Source organism: Jatropha curcas, chromosome 10, assembly GCF_041381405.1.
Source record: "Jatropha curcas cultivar XTBG-Jc1 chromosome 10, XTBG_Jcur_1.0, whole genome shotgun sequence".
Classification (NCBI taxonomy): domain Eukaryota; kingdom Viridiplantae; phylum Streptophyta; class Magnoliopsida; order Malpighiales; family Euphorbiaceae; genus Jatropha; species Jatropha curcas.
In genome coordinates, this window is record NC_143160.1 from 13,013,884 (window position 1) to 13,021,298 (window position 7,415).

The window sequence follows — 7,415 nt, forward strand, 5'->3', positions numbered from 1 at the left end:
TATCAAACACTTGCAAGACTTGCTCCTTGAAACTCTATATTAAATCCAAATTATTTTTGGTCACTGGTTAATCATCAACATACAAGGAGATAATAAGTAAATCTTTATCCTTACTATGCTTCACATACAAAGTGGGCTCATTAATTAGGACTTCTATGAAATCTTTTATCAAGTAAATGGGCATCCATTATATTGTACCATGCCCTTTGGGGCTTGCTTTAGGCCATATAAAGCTTTACTAAGCTTATAAACTTTATCTTCACATCCAGCAATAAGAAATCCTTTAGCCTATTCAATAAAGATTTCTTCCTCTAAGAAACCATTAGTGAAGGCTGATTTGACATCAAAGTGATAGACATTCCATTTTATTTAAGCAGCAAAAGTAATTAACAATCTCACAGTGTCATGTCGAGCAATTGGAGCAAATGTATCTCCATATTCAATAACAAGAAGTTGTGCATATCCTTTAACTACCAATCTTGCCTTATGTTTGAATATGATTCCATCAAGATTCAATTTCAGCCTGTAAATCCACTTAACTCCAATGACCTTTCTATCGTTAGGTCTATAAGTGAGGAACCATGTCTCATTTTTATTTATCATTCGAAGCTCCTCCTACATTGCAGCTACTTAAGCCTCATTTGTTAAAGCTTTTGCGTAACATGTATGTCACAAAGCTACATTTTTCATAAATCTTAGCTAAAGGTTTGGTCTTAGGAGGTGGTGAGCTACTTCATGAAGCATCATTTGTTGCATAATCATTAAGTTGATTAAGCATGTTTGCATTTTTAGATTTTTGTTGAACAACACTAGATTACTTCTCCACCATATTTGTGTCCTAATTCCAATAAGCACTTTCATCAAACTTTACATCTCTACACGCAAACACTTTCTTTGTTTTAACATCGTACACTATAAGGCTTTTGATTGAGCTGTATATCCTAGAAAAATACCAACTTCAATCTTTTCATTAAGTTTCCCTCTCTTTATTGTAGGAATGTGAATGTAACACATAGAACCGAACACTCTCAAGTGCTTTAGAGAAGGTTTCAAACCAAATCAAGCTTCAATCGGTGTCTTCTCCTTAATAGACTTTGTAAGTAGCTTATTAAGAAGATGCATTGATGTGAATACAACTTTTGCCCAGAAATTCTTTGGCAATTTCTTCTTAATCACCATGCATCTAGCCATTTCCATAACCGTTCTATTTTTTCTCTTTGAAACCCCTTTATGTTCAGTGTGTAACTGATAGTAAATTGATGCTTGATTCCCAAATCATCACAAAACTTGTTGAATTCAACAGAATTGTATTCAGTACCATTGTCCAATCTCAAAGTTTTCAGTTGAAATCCACTTGCCCTTTCATCTTGAGCTTTAAACTTCTTGAATACTGAAAAAACTTGTTACTTATTATTGAGGAAATAAACTGTTGATTTTAAAGCATAAATTTAGAGAGAAAAAAAAAATCAAAAAATACACATAAAGGAGAGGTTGTAGCTCATACTCTATTTTCATTCACTTAGGGCAGAGATTACAGGAGCTGTATATGTATTATCGCAATCTATTTACAGAATTCAAATTTTAAATCTAATTTAATTTGAACCATGATTAGATATAAAGATGACCTTGCTTACAACACCATCACATAGCATAATTTCAGAATAAAGTTAATCTACAATTAACTTTACGTGTTGTCACATTAACAAAAAACTAATCTGCCACATAAAAAAAAGTGACATGTGGCAACACTGACTAGGAATTCTAAGGCAAAGTTCTAACTCTAACATTCTCGTCTTTGGAACTTTGACTTAATACTGCAAGTTTTGATCTAAAGAACTCAAATTTGTCCTTAGGAAGAGACTTAGGGAATATATCTGCAACTTGCTCACTCGAAGGACAATAAATAAAATTCATTTGCTTTGAAATTTCAGCTTCTCTCACAAAATGATATTTCACATTCATATGCTTCGTTCTTCCATGGTGTACTAGATTTTTAGCAATAGCAATGGCTAACTTGCTATCGCAATAAATCTTAGTAGCCTCCTTTGAATTGTAACCAAAATTTGTAAGAATCTTTTTCATCCACAAATCTTGATTGACAGCGGATGCAACAACCATGTACTTTGGTTCTGCAGATGATTGAGCTGCAACATGTTGCTTCTTTGAATGCCAAGAAATATTCCCTGAACCCAAGAAAAATACACAACCTCATGTGCTCTTGATCATCAACACTCTTGGCCCATTCGCTATCAATAAATCCAACTAAATTAACTTCACATCTAGCCTTGAATAAAATTCCATAATTAGTTGTTCCCCTTAAGTATATAAGAACCCTTTTTGCAGCTCCAAACTGAACATTGTTGGATTCTTAGATAAATCTTAATAAAACACTTGTTGAAAATATTAAATCGGGTCTAGTTGCTGTCAAATACAACAAGCTTCCAACTAGGCTCCTATACAAACTTTCAACACCAAGATCATTCCCATCCGCCTTAGATAGCTTCATATTTGCAGCAAGTGAAGTAGCAATTGATTTGCATCTATCCATTTTGAACTTCTTCAATATTTCTTCAGTATATTTCTTTTGGCAAATAAAAATTTCATCTTGGCTTTGATGAATCTCCATGCCAAGAAAGAATTTCATTTCACCAAGATCTGAAATTTCAAATTCTTCTCTCATTTTCTTCTTAAACTATTGAATTTCCTTGAAATTATTTTCAGTCAGTGATAAATCATCCACATAAAGTGATACAATAATAACATTTTCTTCATTCAGTTTCTTCATATAAAGAATGTGCTCAATAGGATTTTTAACAAACCCATGGCTTGAAAAATTATTATCGATTTTGCTGTACCAAGCTCTAAGAGCTTGTTTAAGTCCGTAGAGAGCTTTTCTCAACTCATAAACCCAATCTTCTTTGCCTTGAACTAAGTAACCCTCAGTTTGCTCAATAAACACTTTTTCTTGCAATTCTCCATTCATAAAGGTAACTTCATATCTAGTTGGTATATTTTCCAATTATTTTGAGTTGCAATTCAGAGTAAAATCCTGATTGTATCAAGCTTAGCCACAGGTGTAAAAGTTTCAGTGTAATCAGTCCCGGCTTCTTGTGCATAACCTTTTGCAACCAAACTTGCTTTAAGCTTGTTTAATGATCCATCTGGATGCACCTTGGTTCTATAAATCCACTCTACTCCAATAACCTTTTTACTTTTAGGCTTTGGAACAAGTCTCCAAGTATTATTCTTGTTAATCATTTTTAACTCCTCTATTGCAACTTGCCATTCTTGATCCATAGAAGCCTCTTGATAAGTTGTTGGTTCAAGAGTAGCCACACAACAACTATAAATCTCAGAAAGTGGTCTGGTTCTTCAAGGTGGAAAATCCACAGTAGGATCATCTATACTTTCTGAGTTAGGTATGGAGTTGTCTTCATTCACACTTTGTAAATTTCAATTGACAGCAATAATATTCTCTTTTTCTTCCATGTTCTTGTCCCAATTCCATAAAGTATGCTCATCAAAAACATCCCGGCTGATTACAACTTTTTCAAATTGCAAAACAAAGACTCTATAGCCTTTGGATTGAGAGTTGTACCCCAAAAGTATACCCTTCTCTGCTTTGTTTTCCAATTTGTGTCTTTTTACATCTGGAACATGTATATAACACAATGAACCAAACACTCTAAGGTGTGTAACTGTAGGCCTATAACCATTCCATGCTTTAAAAGGAGTTAAATTCTTCAAAGCTCTTGTCGGCAACTCGAGTAAATAAATTGAGGTGCTAATAGCCTTAGCCCAAAATTTTTTTGGAATCTCCTTCTCAGCTGGCATACACCTAGCCATCTCCATTATGGTTCTGTTCTTCCGTTCAAAAGCACCATTTTGTTATGGTGTATAAGGAGTTGAGAGTTGATGCTGAATGCCTCCATCTTCAAAAAATGTTTCAAATTCAGAAGAGGTGTATTCGGTGCCTCTATCTGATTTGATTGTTTTGATAGAGAAGTCATATTGATTCTCAACAAAAGCTTTAAACTTCTTGAATACATGAAAAATTCAGATTTTTACTTTAAGAAGTAAACCCATGTGATTCTTGTGTAATCATCAATAAAGAGAATGAAATATTTATTGCCAGTAAGAGAGGGAGTCATCATAAGACCATAAACATCTGTGTACAAGTTTAAGCTTTTGAGAAGCTCTCCATACTTATTTATTTGAAAAAGGTTGTCTATGCAATTTGCCTAGCTGACAAGTTTTACAATTTTCAAAATTTTCAACAAAAAGTTCAGGCATTATCTCTCAATATCTTTAAACTTTGCATAAACTTAATTGAGTTCAGATTATAGTGGCCAAATCTTTTGTGCCATAACCATGTATCATCATTTTTAGAAACTTCAAATGCATTTAAAGAAAAATCTTTAAATTTTAATGGAAAATCTCTACCCTTCTTTGTGACTTCAACTAATTCTTCTCCACAGCCATCATAAAATTTACATGATTTATGCTCAAATTTCAAAACATAACCATTCTCAAGCAATTGACCAACACTCAGCAAATTTTAATTATTTTAGGAACAAGATGACATCCTCAATGAATTCCATACCTTTGCTAGTCTGAATTTGAATGGTACCTCTCCCGGTAACTTGAATTTTTTCTAAATTTGCCACCGTCATAAAGGATTTGTAAGAGGAATCTAGTTGTGAGAAGTTTGAAACATTGTTTGTCATGTGATGTGAGTAGGCACTGTCAATGAAACATGCCTTTTGGTCTATAACTTTTGAAACATGGCTCACCATGAATGCATTTTCCTCCTTTTGCTCTTATTAAACTATATTAGCATTTTCATATTGCCCTTATTGTTACTGATTTTGATTCTTTGGCAATACTTCTCAATATGGCCAAAATTCTTGCAATGCCAACATTGAATTTATTTTTTTATCTTTGTACCAGCAATCCTTCTCCAAATGATTAGTTCTTTTACATACTCTACATGGTGAAAACTTCTCTTTTCTCTGAATTTCTTTGCCCTTTGAAGAAAAAATTTGTTTCATTATTTTTCTTACTTGATAGCTGCTTCTTGAGCCTTTAAAAATAGTTTGCTTTATGTTGTTTGCAGCATAAAAAGCTCCTTCAGTGGAGATTTCATTTCTAAATGGACAATCTTTGTTCTTGAGCTTGTAAATCTCCAACAAGTTCAATGACTGCGTACTTTGAGAGATCATAAGCCTCTTGAATATCTACAACTTTGGACTCATATTTCTCAGGCACAGAGATGAGAATTTTCTCTATAACTCTCTGATAGGCATGGCCATCGGTTCGGTTCTAACCGGAACTGAACCGGAACCGAACCGTACTGTAGACGAATCGGAACCGGACCGAAATCGGCGGTTCATAATTTTGAACCTGAACCGGCGGTTCAAGGGCCGATTAAGGTTCATGTGGATGTTAAAATATGGCCCGGAACCGGCGGTTCACCGCCGGTTCGAACCGGATACACAAAAAATTGTAGCATAAAATTTTTATAAAAAAATTTATATCAATTGATTTGATTGTAGTTGATTTGATTTATGGTGAAGAGAAGTAAAATGGTACATAAGTTATAAAAAGTTGTGAAAAAAATACACATTTTTTGACTTAATTTATATAAAAAAAAATACTTTCAAGTGTACAAAAAAAGAGTGTAACGGATAGTTTTTGATATGATAGGTGTTTTTTATTTATTTTTTGGTAAATAAATTTTATTCATTTTAATCATTTATTTATTTATTTACTGTAATTTACCAAATTATATAAGGGACAATTTGGAAAACTAATAAATGAGACACATGTATAAATATGATGAGTTGATGATTTTTTATTTCACAATCAATTATATCCTAACTCTTCTCTTATTCTCAATCAAAATTCTCTCAAATTTCCATAGTTCATTATTTTTTCTATTGCTTTATTTTCCTTAATATTGAAATTATCTATTGTTTATTTTTTATTTTCTTACATCCAATTCCAAATTCTTTCTCTAATCTCAAATTTTTCCATTTATAAATTTACTTCATTTCATTTTTTAAATAATTTTCTTAGTATTTGACAATAATAATTTCCAACTCATTCCATTAATTTTATATTCCATTTATAGTTTTTTATATTAGTAAATTAGCAAAATTTGTAAATTTAATGTAATAATAGTTCTAAGTTAGTTAATAGATGTTTTTCTTTTAAAATTTATAATAATTCATTTAGTTAATAAAATTTAAACATTTTAAAATTATTATTTATTCATGAATTCGGAATCAAAAATTTATTATTTTTTTAAAAATTTGCGTAAATGTCGGAACCGAATCGGAACCGTAATTTGAACCGTCGATTCGCCGGAACCGTGCTAAACCGTGCCGGAACCGAAATCGGACCGGAATCGGAGGTTCAAGGGTCGGTTCCGGTTCAAAATTTTAAACATCTCGAACCGGCGGTTCAGTGAACCAGAATCGGCGGTTCACTGAACCGGCCATGCCTACTCTCTGATCTGAGATGTCTTCACCATACATTCTCAGTTGGCTCACAACTTGAAGAACCCTTGAACTGTAATCTTTAACATTCTCATTATCTTTCATCCTCAATGCTTCAAATTCTCTTCGTAAAGTTTGTAACTTTACTTGTTTCACTCTATCAGAGCCTTGAAACTCTTCCTTTAACAAGTCCTAAGCTATTTTGGCTATCTCAACACTTATAATCCTTAGAAAGATTGTTTCGTCCACTGTTGAGTGAATGAAAGACAAAGCTTTGAATGGCTTCAAAGCATCCTCTGTTTTTTTGCTTCAATTGAGCAAGAGTTGGGTTTGCTCTTGGGGGAGGTGGCTCATAATCCTTCTCCATTGCCTCCTATAAATCATTTGCTTTCAAAAAGGACTTCATTTTCACTACCCAAAAGTCATAATTCTAACCTTTTAAGATTGGTGGTGCTGGAAGTGAAACATTACAAGCCATGCTGACTTATCTCTCTTTTTCTTTCTTTTTCTCACTCTCAAATAGCAAATTGATCTCAAGCCCTTTAAGATCTAAGCAGCTTTGATAACATTTTTTGGTTTTGAAGCAGAAATTTAGAGAGAAAAAATCAAAAAACACACATAAAGGAGAGGTTGCAGCTCATACTCTATTTTCATTTACTTAGGGCAGAGATTATAAGAGTTCTATATATATTACCGCAATCCATTTACAAAATTCAAATTTTAAATCTAATCTAATTTGAACCATGATTAGATATAAAGCTGACGTTGTTTACAACACCGTTACATAGCATAATTTCAAAATAACGTTAATCTAAAATTAACTTTACCAAAAACTAATCTGCCACATGAACAAAAAGTAACATATTGGCAACTGACTTGGAGTTCTAAGACAAAGTTCTAACTCCAACATAAAAC

At 32.8% G+C, this 7,415-nt stretch overlaps 1 pseudogene; it reads right to left on the reverse strand.

Moving 5' to 3' along the window:
- Positions 1-4,828: 4,828 nt before the first annotated feature.
- LOC149493121 (uncharacterized) lies at positions 4,829-6,978 on the reverse strand (annotated as a pseudogene).
- Between the last annotated feature and the right edge of the window lie 437 nt (positions 6,979-7,415).